The sequence below is a fragment of the Pantherophis guttatus genome, chromosome 5 (assembly GCF_059756535.1).
Source record: "Pantherophis guttatus breed Tessera chromosome 5, ASM5975653v1, whole genome shotgun sequence".
NCBI lineage: Eukaryota > Metazoa > Chordata > Lepidosauria > Squamata > Colubridae > Pantherophis > Pantherophis guttatus.
Window position 1 is genome coordinate 118,717,729 of NC_142067.1, and position 15,540 is coordinate 118,733,268.

A 15,540-nucleotide genomic window follows, 5' to 3' on the forward strand; every position below is an offset into this window, starting at 1 on the left:
TCTGGCTCGTTAGCCATCATCAGTAAGCCACACCCACATCTCATGTATCCTCCCTATAAAGGTACAGTATCTATTTTTGCCGGATCTAACAATTTTCTTACTTCTTCATAGGTTTTATTTATAAATCCTACAAACAAGTAAGAAAATATATATATATATATATATAATGTAGAATTCCATAGGAAGGAATGTGGTGATTATAGTTCCTTTTCATGTGTAAGAAGATCTCTTTTGCACAGACATTTGTGTGTATGTGTAAACTTTTAAGGCAGGCATCTCCAACCATGGCAGTTTTAAGACTTGTGGACTTCAATTCGCAGAATTCCCCAGCCAGTATGGCTGACTGAGGAATTCTGGGAATTGAAAGCCACAAGTCTTAAAATTGCCAAGGTTGAAGATCCCTCTTCTAAGAGATGGTCCCACATGTGCAGTGTGAAAAAGGTTAATTCCCTTGGGTCACAGTTTAATACGTCTTATAGAAAGTCTTCAGAGGATGGAACAGAAAATTGAATCTGAGACAAGAATTGAGTGTTAGAACTTAATAGAAAGACCAGTGGTGGGTTTCAAATTTTTTTTACTACCGCTTCTGTGGGTATGGCTTGGTGGGTGTGTCTTGGTGGGCATGGCAGGGGAAGGATACTGTAAAATCTCCATTCCCTCCCCACTCCAGGGGAAGGTTACAGCAAAATCCCCATTTCCTCCCGATCAGCTGGGACTTGGGAGGCAGAGAATAGATGGGGGCAGGGCCAGTCAGAGTTGGTATTTACCGGTTCTCCGAACTACTCAAAATGTCCGCTACCGGTTCTCCAGAACTGGTCAGAACCTGCTGAAACCCACCTCTGAGAAAGACTCTTACTTGGAAACCATTTTTGGACTTTGTGTTTGAGGTGGGGAAAAAAAATGAAATGTTGACTTTGGGTTTTGCTGAATAGACAGGTTTGTTGTTATAGAAATGGCTGGTATATATTAGTATGTAAAAGTAAAAAGTCAAGGTTGTATGTCATTACCTTATCCTACTATGCTAAAAAGAGTTAGAAGGCTTTTCTCTTCCCCTTTATCCTACACTTTTTCTTCTTCCCCTTTTCCTCTCATTTTCCATTATTTTAATTGGTATCTCTGTATTTTATACTATGATTAATGAATAAAATACTTAAAATGAAATGGACCAGATAGTCTTCTGGTCTCATGTACCAGGAGACTATCTTAATAGGTGCCAATGCTGTCACTGATTTAGTATTTTTATCCTGTGACTTTCCTTCAAGAGTTCATGTCATGCCCCAGCATATCACTTTTATATGCTGTTGTTGCTCTCTAGCTCCATCTAGTGCCCGGAGAGACAAATACCAAGTATATTGTTTGAAGCTGATCTACCACTTTACCCATCAGCCTGCACTTTCAAAACAAGTGCACGTTGGAAAGCCAGACTCCATTTCCTTTAGCATTTGGAGAAGGCAGAAGCACCAAGAAGAATCCACCTTAATCTGTGGCACATGGTCATCCAAGGGCAAACCCACATCCCACACACAGAGCATCGCTGGTGAGATTTAAATTACTTCTATTTATTAATATAGGGACACGGTGGCTCAGTGGCTAAGATGCTGAGCTTGTCGATCAAAAGGTCGGCAGTTCAGTGGTTCAAATCCCGAGTGCCGCATAACGGGGTGAGCTCCTGTTTCTTGTCCCAGCTTCTGCCAACTAGCATTCGAAAGCACGTCAAGTAGCAATGCAAGAAAGCAATGCAAGTAGAAAAATAGGGACCACCTTTGGTGGGAAGGTAACAGCGTTCTGTACACCTTTGGTGTTGTTTTGATTCCGACCCCCGAGCCCATCTTATCAGAGGGAGAAGACTCCGAAAGTGAAGGAGAGGAGTTGGCAAGGCCTCCCTCTCCAGGACCCTCTTCTCTGGAAATGCCTCAGGTGTCCTCTGAAGGCCAAGAGATAGGCCAGGAGCCAGGCACTTCCGAGCAGCCGCAGTTAGACAGCGACGGAGATGAGTCTTGGCTGGATCCCCGACAGCGTCGGAAAGACAAGCACATGCAGCAGAGAAGGAGGCGTGCCAGAGATTAAGCTGAGTCACTGGACCACACCCCACAGGGGATAAAAGGGGGTGTGGTGGCCATTCAGGCCTTGTGACGGACAAAACTGAAAAGCTAGCAAGTCATACTGCGTTTCTGGAACTTCGTTATATGCCCTCCTTGGATTTATTATGGATTGGACTTGACAATTCTTTGGCTTTGTGGATTTATTTTAGTTTATCGGATGGAGGAGAAAAACCTCCCTTTGTGAGTAAAGTTTTTGGCAGGCAGCTGGTTTTATTAACTCCTGGCTGACTGTTTGTGTGTGAGTGTGAGATGGGGACAGAACAGGTGTTTAGTCACGCCAGCTACATGACCAAGGAGATGTTTTTGGACAGTGCTGGCTCTTCGGCTTTGAAATGGAGATGAGCACCGCCCCCTAGAGTCGGGAATGATTAGTACATATGTGCAAGGGGAACCTTTACCTTTATTTATTAATTGTCAGCAGTAACTCAGTTACTGCCTGTCTGCCTTACTGCTCAGACTGCCTGTCTTGTATTTAGTTCTCATTGTACGTATTCCTATTTTCCCCAGTTTCACCATATCCTGTTCTTTCAATAAAGCATTCCGATCTACACACACACACGGCCTGTTTTATTGGAGGATAGGTGGGTTTAGCTGCATGTCAAGCTGCACGTCAAGCTGCACACAGACTAACGTGTAGTGAGGACGGAACAGTTCATATGAAATATTTCCTCCTCCAATTTTATTTGTGCAAGTGGATCTTGCAGAGAAACGATTAAAGATTTTTCTGGAGCTTAGTTGAAGATCATCCACCATACCAACTCACCACGGAGGCAAAAATCCTGTCCTTGTTATTCAACTGAGGGCAATTTTGAAAACTGACTTCGGATAACTTACCTGGCTTTTAGCCTCCTTCAGCACTGCTAAGCTAACCTTTTTTTTACAGAGGGATAAGCAAAACGCGGTCTATAAACAGACTTTCAAATGGGCAGCCTTGGTGGTAAGGCATTTCGGCATCGTTCACAAAAAAAAATGGAGACCGTTGTGTCATAGGTCCTTAGGAAAACTGTCTTGAGCAGTGTGATGAAAATGGAGGTCGCTGCCCAAGGGTTTTGCAAAGACCGATCAGGTCAGAAGTTAGAATGCCAATCTCAGGATCTCTGCTTCCTGCTTCTAATTGGAACATCTTTAATTCTGTCACCAGGCCCGAGAGGACATATAGGAAAAAATGAGAAATGTTTCTAGTCAAGTCATAATAAAACTTGACTTCCTCTGAGAAGTGCTGACTGCCCCCTTCTCCGCCGTTAGCTCTCTTTCTCCACCAGCATCTCCCAAGAAGCCTTCTAGACCTGACACATCCAGCATGGAAGGTGAGTGCCAGAGACCTTTTGACTTCACAACCAGCTTGAAACTGATCCAATAATTTTTTATTGTGATTTCTTGCTGGCCTGCTATTTTGTTTGTTGCTCCTTTTAGACCTTCCAATATCCATTCATTACGCTTCCTCAATACTCATGAGCACAATAATCTTCAAGAAGGTGGTTTGGGTGTTTTTTTTTTAAGTTCTTATTCTTATTTACGCATCACTTTTTAATACAAGTTGTGGATCAAATGTTGTCCATCCGGACCGAAGCAACATTTGGCAGATGTTTTGACACTCCAAAGCAAATTCCGTACAGTGTATTTTCTTGTCAAGGATGCTTTTAAGATGCCAAGGCTTATGAAGTTGCCCAGTTATCACACTGCCAAAGCAACTGAAATAAAAGAACAGAATTTAAGCTAACAGGGTAGACCAGGGAACTGCGCATAAGCTGAGTTCTGACAGCCACGCAGAATAATCACTCTTTTTCAAGACATACAAAGTAAAGCAGTTTGGCAAAACGATCAAAATGCAGATGAGTCCAGACCAAAAGGCAGAGGAAATTAACCTACTTAAATTTCATTCAAATGACAATAAATTAAATAAATACCAAGAATAGGATTGGTGTCCATGTATTTTAATATGTGGAGCCCTGGTGGCACAGTGGATTAGAATACAGTATTGCAGGCTAACTCTGCCCGCAACCTGGAGTTTGATCCTGACAGGCTCAAGGCTGACTCAGCGTTCCATCCTACTGACATCAGTAAAATGAGGACCCAGAGCAATATGGTGACATTGTAAACCACCCAGAGAGCGCTGTAAAGCACAATGGGGCAGCATATAACTCCAATTCCTATTGCTACCGCTATTAATAATGTTCCTCTTGACTCACCACAAAATGGAGTCGGAAGCTAGCCTTTCTTAGCTGATCTTGGAAAATTAAGACAAGTTGGAACTACTGCTTAGTACTTGGATGGGAGTTCACCATAAATACCTTGGCTGGATGGGAAACCAGTTACATATTGTTTTCAAGAAAAATAGAAATAGAAATAGAAATAGAAATAGAAATGGAATGGAATGGAATGGAATGGAATGGAATGGAATAGAATAGAATAGAATAGAATAGAATAGAATAGAATAGAATAGAATAGAATAGAATAGAATAGAATAGAATAGAACAGAACAGAACAGAACAGAACAGAACAGAACAGAACAGAACAGAATAGAATAGAATAACAGAGTTGGAAGGGACCTTGGAGGTCTTCTAGTCCAACCCCCTGCTTAGGCAAGAAACCCTACACCACTTCAGACAAATGATTATCCAACATCTTCTTAAAAACTTCCAGTGTTGGAGCATTCACAACTTCTGGAGGCAATCCAAATTTTAATTCAAATATTTGATGGAAATATGGGCAGTTTGACAACAGCGTATATCAGATTGTGCAAATCTATCATAAAGGTACTGCATCTGTGTTACTTTGTCACATGTGCTTTTAAATAATCCACCTCCAGCGACATTGGTTAGTTCAACCCAAGAGGATATGCTCACTGTCTAAATTAATCTTCTATCTTTCCTAGAACACAAAGGAAACACTGTCTACATCATTCTGTTTTTTGTGGATATAAATAATCATGGCATCTGAATATCTTTTCGAAGACCTTCCGAACAACAGAATAACAGAGTTGGAAGGGACCTTGGAGGTCTTCTAGTCCAACCCCTTGCTTAGGCAGGAAACCCTACACCACTTCAGACAAATCGTTATCCAATCTCTTCTTAAAAACTTCCAGTGTTGGAGAATTCACAACTTCTGGAGGCAAGTTGTTCCACTGATTAATTGTTCTCACTGTCAGGAAATTTCTCCTTAGTTCTAAGTTGCTTCTCTCTTTGATTAGTTTCCACCCATTGTTTCTTGTCCTGCGTTTGGGTGCTTTGGAGAATAGCTAGACTCCCTCTTCTTTGTGGCAACCCCTGAGATATTTAATACTGCTATCATGTCTCCCCTAGTCCTTCTTTTCATTAAACTAGACATACCCAATTCCAGCAACCGTTCTTCATAAGTTTTACCTTCCAGTCCCCTAAACATCTTTGTTGCTCTTCTCTGCACTCTTTCTAGAGTCTCCACATCTTTTTTACATCATGGTGACCAAAACTGGACACAGTATTCCAAGTGTTGCCTTACCAAGGCATTATAAAGTGGTATTAACACTTCATGTGATCTTGATTCTATCCCTCTGTTTATGCAGCCTAGAACTGTGTTGACTTTTCTGGCAGCTGCAGCACACTGCTGGCTCATATTTAAATGGTTGTCCACTAGGACTCCAAGATCCCACTCACAGTTACTACTATTGAGCAAAGTACCACATATATAGTACCTATGCATTTTGTGTTCTTCCTTAAATGTAGAACCTTACTTTTTTCACCAAGACTGAGATGTAAGAATGTCAGAAGAAACTTGTGCATGTTGTAACTTGACCTGGTGGAGTCAACCTTCCAGTCCCAGAACGACAATCCTGGCTGGGCTGTATTTCAAGGAGCCACATCGCAATTGCTATCAACCCGATAAGATATCATTTGGATAAATCTTACTATGAAAGATCATAATGGTCTTTTCTTCAGGAAACATCACAATAAAATGCGAAGTCAGGGAGAACAGGTCTCAGATCAAGGGCATTCATAAAGGCATGTGAAGATCCTTCACACTATTCCCTATCTGAATAAGCAGAATACACAAAAGAAGTTATGAAATAGTATTAAGTAAAACAAAAAGAGGAGGAAGAGGAGGAGGAGGAGGAGGAGGAGGAGGAGGAGGAGGAGGAGGAGGAGGAGGAGGAAGAAGAAGAGGAGGAGGAGGAGGAGGAAGAGGAAAAAGAAGAAGAAGAAGAAGAAGAAGAAGAAGAAGAAGAAGAAGAAGAAGAAGAAGAAGAAGAAGAAGAAGAAGAAGAAGAAGAAGAAGAAGAAGAAATCTATCCCATAGTCATCACAGATGGGCCCCACAGATATTGACCTCTCCAAATGACTTTGATCAATCAAACAGGGTTATGTGAATAAGACAGCAAGAGGGAGACTAAGCTACCAGTTCTATTTGTATTCATTCCCTACAAACAATAAGAACAATACCAGTCCCTTTGGGCACGTTTTGTCAAAGCATGCCACTTCTAAAACCTAATTTAATCCCAAGGCCCCTCCCTTTATTTCATGCATGCTGGGATCTTAATCTCAAAAGTCAACATGCTGCGGTCCACATTCCACCAACATCCAGGGCAATGACACCCACAAAGGATAAACGGAAACCAAACTATACAGCATGGTGGATGACACCTCTTGCTTTTAACAAGAAACTTTGAAGAGTCCTAACCTTAAATCCATTTCTATAGGTAGTCAAACAGGTAGGAAGGGAAACTATGCATTTCCTTTGCAAAACCTCTTGTATGCAGCCCCTGGGGAAGCTACTCTGTTAGATCCTAACGTTCGGCTATTTCCTTTCGCAAAGCTGAAATCCAATTGAAAAGTTTCTTTAGACAGCCATTGTGTAGAAACATGATGTCAATATTAATAAAGGCTGAATTTCCCCTTGGCTCACTTCTTACAGATAAGCTTTTCAATAATACTCTGCTTGCACCAAAAAGTCTGGTGGGACTGGGAATAGTAAAAAAAAAAAAAAACACTAATAAAAGAATGTTGAATGTTTTTATATTAAATTTCCCCACAGGCACACTGAAAAGCCTACTTAGAGGATGCCAATCAACCTGGTACTTATTAAATGTAACAAGAGTCCCGTTACAACAGATCTTTTCAAGCCCCTAGAAACAAATTGGAAAATAAAGACAAAAGACAATTACAAATGCATTTGGTTGCACACCCTGGACACATCACCTGATACCAAGTAACATGAAGCCTCATTGTTTGATCTTCAAAAGGGGTGTGTGTGTGAGTGTGTGTCTGTGTGTGTCTGTGTGTGTCTGTCTTTCAGCCTACAGCTCTATCTAAATGCCACTTAGAAATGTCAGCAAAGAATTTCGTTCCTCGTTTTTCTACAAGTTTCCCATCTAAAAAAAAAAAAAAGCTCGAGATTGAGATAGACTTGTTAAGTTTTCAAAAGTTTTCAAAGGCTTTGCACATCACCTTACAAGCTATACGGATGAATAACAGATCTGTTTAGAACCATCTAAAGGGACCACCGCTTTGCCTTCCAATTAACCAAAGGTTTTCCTTCCAGTTAGTAAAATCCAGCTTTTGAGACAATGGAAGAGAGGGTCTATTCATTTAAGACTTTTGGAAATGATCTGCAGTTTGATTCTCAAGTCCTGATATCTGGTGACTTTTTCAAGTTGTTTCTCGTTGATTCTGCTGTCACCAGGTATGGCAATGTCGATGATCCACACTTTTTTCTTCTCCACAATCGTGATATCTGGGGTATTGTGTTCCAAAACTTTGTCAGTCTGTATTCGGAAGTCCCACAATAGTTTTGCATGCTCATTTTCGATCACTTTTTCAGGCTTATGATCCCACCAGTTCAACTCAGTATATGATCAATGGTTTCATCCGCTTCTTTGCAGAGTCTATTATTATTATTATTATTATTATTATTATTATTATTATTATTATTATTATTATTATTATTATTATTATTATTATTATTATTATTATTATTATTATTATTATCCCTTTTATTCATTAAACATGAAACCCAGTCAACTGAACATTTAAAAATGTATCACAAATATCAGTGATTGGCACTGATGGTTGATATAGGTTGCTGCCAGCATCCTAGGTATCAACCAAGTATCTTCTTAAAATGTACGGTATGTTGTTCAGAGTAGAGCAGTTTTTTGCAGTTCCGCTGGTATTATTGCAGGAAGCTGCAATTACAGCAATATCATTAAATTGTATGCTTCGGTTTTTGACAACTGTGGTATGTGGTGTGTTGTGTTTCAAATGATGATCTGTCTGTATTCGAAAGTCCCACAAGATATTCACCTTCTACTACTACTACTACTACTACTACTACTACTACTACTACTACTATTACTACTACTACTATTATTATTTACTTTATTTGTTAAAGATGAAACTCAGTCAACTGAACATTCAAAAATGCATCACAAATACCATTGACTGGTGCTAATGGTTGATACGGGTTGCTGCCAGCATCCTAGGTATCAACCAAGTACCTTCTTAAGATGTACGATGTTCCAAGTAGCGCAGTTTTTTGCAGTTCCGCTGGTGTTATTGCAGGAAGCTGCAAGTTGTTGATGTATCTTATAAAATTCTTGGACATGGTACCAAGTGCCCCGATGACAATGGGTATCACAGTTATATGTTTCATCCATACTCGTGTAGTTTCGATGGCCAGGTCGCAATATTTCATGATTTTTTTTCCAGGTCTTTTTCTTCGACTCTGGCGTCTCCTGGTACCGCGATGTCAATAAATTGTATGTTTCAGCTTTCAACAACTGTGAAATTATCATCATCATCATCATCATCATCATCATCATCATCATCTTCTTTATAATTATCATCATCATCATTCATCTTTATCGTTCAATTGGTTTGAGGGTGTTTTTCTTCTCCATAGTATTTACAATTAAGTTTTGCCCATATTATGTTTCTACACCAATCCACATTTCTTGGTAAGAAGGATGCGTACCTCTGTACATCTCCATATGTACAAAGATGATGCTGACTGGAAGATTAAAAGAGTTGTGTAGGCATCACTAGATAGTACAAAATTGGGCAACAGCAGATCTAAATCACAGATCGATCCTTAACCAAATTGTCTTCTTCTCTGGATGCCACTTCTGGGAAAACAAGTATCTTCTTCTCCTTACATCTACATTTAAAAAAAAACAACAAGCCAAAATTCAAAAGAGGCTGACTCTAGGATGTATTTTAAAAAAAATAAAATAAAGAGAACAAAAGAACCAACCTTCCCTGTCTTTCTCGCTCTCTTTTGAGCCAGCCCTTTTCAAACTTCTTAACACAGGCAAATTCAAAGGACCTCATCAAAGTTTCCGGTGCTTGGAGGAACATCACGTGTTTCTTAAAAGGAGATTAGCTTCTTTTCTTGTTGTCTTAGCAGAAAAGGGGGTTAAATGTTAAGGCCCATCTCCTGGGGGGAAACTGATGAACTCAGCAAGTCTTCATGGCAGAGAGCTGAGGTCCCTGCTTACTCTAACGGTCCAACTGCAGGAAGCCACAGGGACACATCAGAAGATACTCAATGAGGCCAAATTAAACACCAAAGGTACATTTCAGACACAGGATGGGCAAAGCTGTTGTCTAGCCTTTGTTTTGGCTGAGTTAGTTTAGAGTTGTTGGGTTTTTTTTTTGCTTATCTCAATCAAGGAAGTAAAGTTCAAACAAACAAACAAGTGGAATAGAGACTAGTCTACTCCTGGCAAGTCAACAAAAGGGGTTTTCTTTTTTTAAAATAATAATAATTTGTTTGGGGGAAACCTGGCAATCTGAAACACCTGAATGAGAGACTGGACTTGAGAAATCATGCCAGTCTCTTCTTTTAACCCTTAACCACAGACGTACTATTTCGACTATGCTATTATAGACATGAGGTCATAATGACCTCTCTAGCTGCTGGCCGTAGTCCAAGTAATTGCACTATAATACTGTGACTATCGGTTCTGGATCTATTGCTTCCAAAAGGTGCAGAAGACCATTTGAATTTGTTCTTCCCTATAAATTATTGCATGACGTAGATTGTACCTGATCATCAATTTCATCAGGAGCTTCATCATCACTGATGTTAGAATCGGCGATGGTGGTGGGTTCCTCATCGTCCATTACAAAATTTTCATTGCAATCTGATTCCACTTCACTCAGATCACTCTCTGCTTCTTCATACCATGTTAGAACAGTTTCTTCAAAGTTTGGGTCACCAAATCATACTCTTTTTGGTGGAAAATGTGGCCCCAACATTATAAAAAAATATATATGTTAACAAAGATCTGTGGTCAAAATGACTACAATTCAAATTCAAATGCTACTACAGAAAACACCAAATAACTTATGTAAGCGCAATGCTGCATACACTCTTATTGGCGGGAACACAAAAGCTACTCGCAACCAGAATGGTCCATTTCTAAAAATAGGGGTGTTCCAAACCATTCTGTGGTTATGGGTTAAAGTAAAGGAAATGGATGATTGAAGGAAACCAAATATAGATTGAGAATGTAGTTTGTGAGCACCCAGAAATATTGTCTACCTTCCATTTTGTTTTCCGCCAGCTGATGTGGCCCTCCCTACAATACCAAAGGTGCCATGGTTTGTAGTAGCATCTTTGAAGTCCCAATTGACTGGAGGGAACTATTGAATGATGGTTAGACAAATAAGTAGGCTGCTCCTCCGAATAAGTAGGGTGTCCACTTAATTCTGGGGCTGCTGCTGAAAGGAGAAGTGGAAAAGGACAAGGATAAGGATAAGAAAGATGATGAAGAAGAAGATGAAAAAGTAAGAGTAGCAGCACCATATTTGAGCTTCAGTATTGAACTCCAAATTTGTCATTGAGTGTGAGGATGTAACATAGCAATCATTGTTTTGATTTGGATTATGATGGAGTTAAAGTAGCTGAAGAGGTAGGACAATCTTATTTACTCCCGCATTCTTTCTCTGGCCCTCTTCTTTCTTTCACTTACTTTAACCCAGTTGATCTGGGTTAAATAAATAAATAAATCTGAATAGTGGCCACAAATTTATTTCCTTGGCTTTCAAGGTAGATGCAGATTGTTTTAAAACACACAATACAGGTGTTCTTGTCTATTGCTTCTATTCCTTGAAAACATGTTGGGTTCAGGTCCCAACAATCATCGCAGTAGGGTTCACTCCTAATCATATCAGCCTAACATGATGTGTAATAACACCATGTATTAGTATATGATACTAACCTGATGGTGCAGGGCTTAAAGTCTCTGTGCTTGTCAGCTAAACAGCTGAACAGTCCATGTTCGAGACCTGAACTCCATGCAACAGGATGAGCTTCTGTTACTTGCCCCAGCTCCTGCCAACCTAGCTGTTTGAAAGCCTGAAAATGTGAGTAGATAAATAGGTACCACTTCAGTGGGAAGGAAACAGCATTCCATGCCCCTTTGGCATATAGCCATGCTGGCTACATGACCATGGAAAGTGTCTTTGGACAACACTGACTTCCTCAGCCAAGAAACAGAGATAAGAAGCATGCCCTAGAGTCCGATACAACTAGATAGGGAAATCTTTACTTTTTTTGTTTACTAACACCTCAGTTCCTCTCTTTATTTTTTATTATTCTGAGCACTGACTATATAAACACCAAAGGCCACAAACTTTCTGAGTCAACATTTGTCTTAATTTCACACTAATTATTTCAATAGATTCCAGTTCCTCCTACATACAGTGACCGTATACTGACTAATTTTTATGAGATGCAACCTCTACCTCTGGATCATGAGCTAAATGTTAGTTTTGCTATGGTGCGCTTTTGCTTCCCCCCTTCTTCATTCTTTGGATGTTGACTCCTGGCAACTGCCAGGATTAGTCCCTGCAATGTCTGTAGATGTTATTAATGTCTATGTATCTATTGATGGCTGATTTGTCAGAGTTCTAATGTCAGGGTTCCAAGTAACACCCCCAATAAAAGAAAACTCCAAGGCTTGAGTTTCCTCAAAGTTCCATTTTATTAGAGATGTCATATTGGCATATTTGGGAAAACCCAAATCTGAAAGCTTCCAGGTTTTCCCCACCCAAAGGAAAGTCCAAGTCCCTGCCCAGCACCTACATGTCCATCACATGGTCCAATCCAAGCACCGTCCCAACTGGATATGGCTCCCAGTTCCAGCCCTCCAGGTGCAGGGCAAGATGTCCTTGACTTTCTGAGAAAGGAATGTTATTATGACTATATATCACCCTGACTCCAAACAACCCCCCCTCCCACAGTAGTAAATGTGGCAGGCCTGAAGATCCGACAAAAAAGATGGCTTCCAGGCCTGACAGGCAGGCTTGTAGAAATTCCCTGGCAGTTTTGAACTTGGCTTGGTCTAGGATGCTCACATTTTCCCAATTGAAACTTTTGTGGCAAGATTTCAGGAGTAGTTTACCATTTCCTCCTTTTTCCTTCCCTTCTTCCCTCTTCCTAAGCTTGAGAGAGAGAAGGGAACTGGCCTAAAGTCCCCTAGCTGGCTTCATGCCTAAGGTGGGACTAGAACTCATGGTCTTCTGGTTTCCAGACCATTGCCTTAACCATTACATCAAACTGGTTCTTTCCTGGTGGCATTAGCTTCCTTTAAAAAATGTTATGTAATTCGCTTCATGAAACAAAATCTAATTTTCCCTCCCGAGACTCTGCTTCTACCCAAGGGAATGGCCTTAACAGAAAGCAAGACAGTTGATTTAACCTTCCTAGCGGTGGCAAAATCAGCCTGGCCCTCTCTGATAAACAAATTGAAAAGATGTCACTGCACGACACTTTTCCTACCATTTCTGCATTCACCTTTTTGCCCATTTAAACTTCAATCGTTTAATGGTGAATGGACAAATTATTTGGCTGATCAATGCAAAAGAAACGTGTTTTCACTTACTTACTGTCCTAAGATGCTGTGAAAATCCCGATGAACAAATGCAACCTTAACTTCAGGGGTGGGATTCTACCGGTTCGGACCGGTTTGGGAGAACCGGTAACTCCGATGATCAGCTGGGAGCGAACCGGTTCGTCCCGACGATCAGGTTGGCCCATCCACCTGCCCCAGTGCTTTACTTACCTTTATCTTCTCACTTGATTGGATTGCCATGCCTCAGCTGTGTTACTCCCAAGTGGTAACACAGAAGGGTAGTATTTGTAAAACTGTGTGAAGCGCACGATCACCGAACCAGTTAAACCGGCAGCATCCCACCACTGCTAACTTCCATATAATTTGTGCATCCCTAGTTATTTCACCTCAATATGCTGATTAACTTGTTCAACTTTCTTTAATTTTTGTAAAAAAAAAAAATGACAAAAAGACACCGGGTCCATTGGAAAATTAGGCTAGATGGGCATAGCAAAGTAATTCCATGCTTTATTTCGTCCTACGTAGCTTCTTCCCTGCATCGTTGCTGACAATCAGTGCAGTAGCAGAAAAATGCATGGAGGCTTTGCAGCCTGATGTGCAAACAGCGCAATTAAACCCTAGAGGGATTTCTGTCAGCATAACTTACCTTAAACAAATTCACTTAGCCTTCCCAGAGATGTATTCAGCCTCTTGTGGGTTCCAGCTGTGTACAAAGAGTTCTGCTAGGCTTCCTAAGGTAATACCTCCTTACTCCCTTGCTCAAATGGGAATACAGAGGAGGCTGAGCCAAGAGGAAGTTTGGCTTCGATATCTGGAATGCTTCCATATCTCCTTTTTGCAGAGTTGGTCTGGGTCTGTAGCTTCAGCGGAGGGTTAAGGTCTCTCTTCTGACCCACAGGGCTCCATTTGGGGTGTCAAAAGACCTCAATCCCCTTAGACAACCCCAATGCATGTTTTTTAGAAGTTCTTTGGCATCCAAAGGAAAGGACCACTGAGAGTTACACTTTGATTTGCTTGAGTTCTGGTGCCACCTCCAATCTCTATCAGATGATAAGCATGCCTGGGTAGATAGATATGCCACAATAAAGTAAGCAGCCCTTCAGGTAGATTTGATTTTGTGGCTTTTGAGGCTGTGAACATTATTACCCGTGGATGAATGCCGCTACATTCAAAACTAGAAGAAACATAACTTCCGAACCGGAGGTGGTATTGAGCAGGTTCTGACCAGTTCTGGAGAAACGGTAGTGGAAATTTTGAGTAGTTCAGAGAACCAGTAAATACCACCTCTGACTGGCCCTGCTGCATCTATTCTCTGCCCCCCAAGTCCCAGCTGATCAGGAGGAAATGGAGATTTTACAGTATCCTTCCCCTGTGATGCCCACCAAGCCATGCCACGCCCACCAAGCCACACCCACAGAACCGGTAGTAAAAAATTTGAACCCCACCACTGTTCCCAATGAGTCACAGGTGGCCCAGAGAATCCAAGAAAAACTAAGTGACTTCACGTTCTTTATGATGCTGTTGTGCAGATGATTTAGTTACATCATTTGTACGTGTCGTGCACCGCCAGTGGCCAGCAGAGTGGGTGACAGACTCAGACAGTGAGGAGGTTGGGGAGGAACATGGGCCAGTCCTGGTGTCTGGGGAAGGCTCTGATGAGGGCTCTGGGTCGGAGGCAGAGAGGGGGCCAGGGCCACCTGGCAGTTATCAGCTGCCTTTGGAGTTGGAATTCAATGGGGCAGAAGAAGAGCTGGAGCTGTTCCCAATGTGCACATGCGCAGAGCTGCCAGGAGAAGGGAACAGTTAAGGAACAAGGGCCGACTCGGGAATAAAGGCACAGGTGGACCGTGAATGCCCCCTCCCATAGGGAATAAAAAGGAGTGAAATGAGAGGGGAGTTTGCAGGAGACAATTAGTTCGCTTAATTGGTTCGTGACTCTCAGAGACTCCTTGCCAAGTACTTTCTTGTACAGCGTTGCGTTTTGAAGATATCGGCCTGGCAGCTCTCCAAGCCAGATAAGGTCTGTGTTTGTGAATTTGCCCTGGAAAGACTGTTTGCCAGGACTTTGCTGGATGTGAATGAGGAGAATTCACAGTAACTTAATAAAAAGGAGTTTTGTCGGGACAAGGAGTCTGCTTCCTGGTTTGGGGAAGCCTAGGTCAGAACAGAATGCTAAGTCATGTTGTAGTATGGGAGTAGATACTTCCACACCATAGATGCCCACTCAGTTGTATTACTCAACAACTACACGATTCTTAAACCCCAGGATTCTTAGGGCAGACTGCTTATTTACAGTAAAGTTGGACTGAAAGGAAAACCTCCCCAAGTTTATAATAATACAAAAAGGTGAGTAGACAGAAAACAAAACAACAGCAAATATCCAGCGTAATGACCAGAATCCAAGATTGACAAGTTAGGTTTGCTTCAGCTAAAGCCAATCATGTATAAAAGCTCCTCTTTTGATTGGAATCCAAAGTTTCATGCAATCCTAGAAGGCAGGACTGGAAAGCAACAACCCTAACCCTAATAAGACTACACTTGGCATACTGCAACCAATTTTGGTCACCATACCAAAAAAAAAAAAAAAAAATGTTGAGACTTTGGAAA

The 15,540-nt window shown here is 41.2% G+C and overlaps 1 long non-coding RNA gene across 1 annotated transcript; it reads right to left on the reverse strand.

Annotated features, from left to right (window-relative positions):
* Positions 1-2,752: 2,752 nt before the first annotated feature.
* Positions 2,753-11,774, reverse strand: LOC117667053 (uncharacterized). The gene is made up of 3 exons (XR_004591947.3): positions 11,299-11,774; positions 10,620-10,798; positions 2,753-3,793 (listed from the first exon to the last, which is right to left on the reverse strand). It is a non-coding gene; the product is annotated as an uncharacterized LOC117667053 (long non-coding RNA).
* Between the last annotated feature and the right edge of the window lie 3,766 nt (positions 11,775-15,540).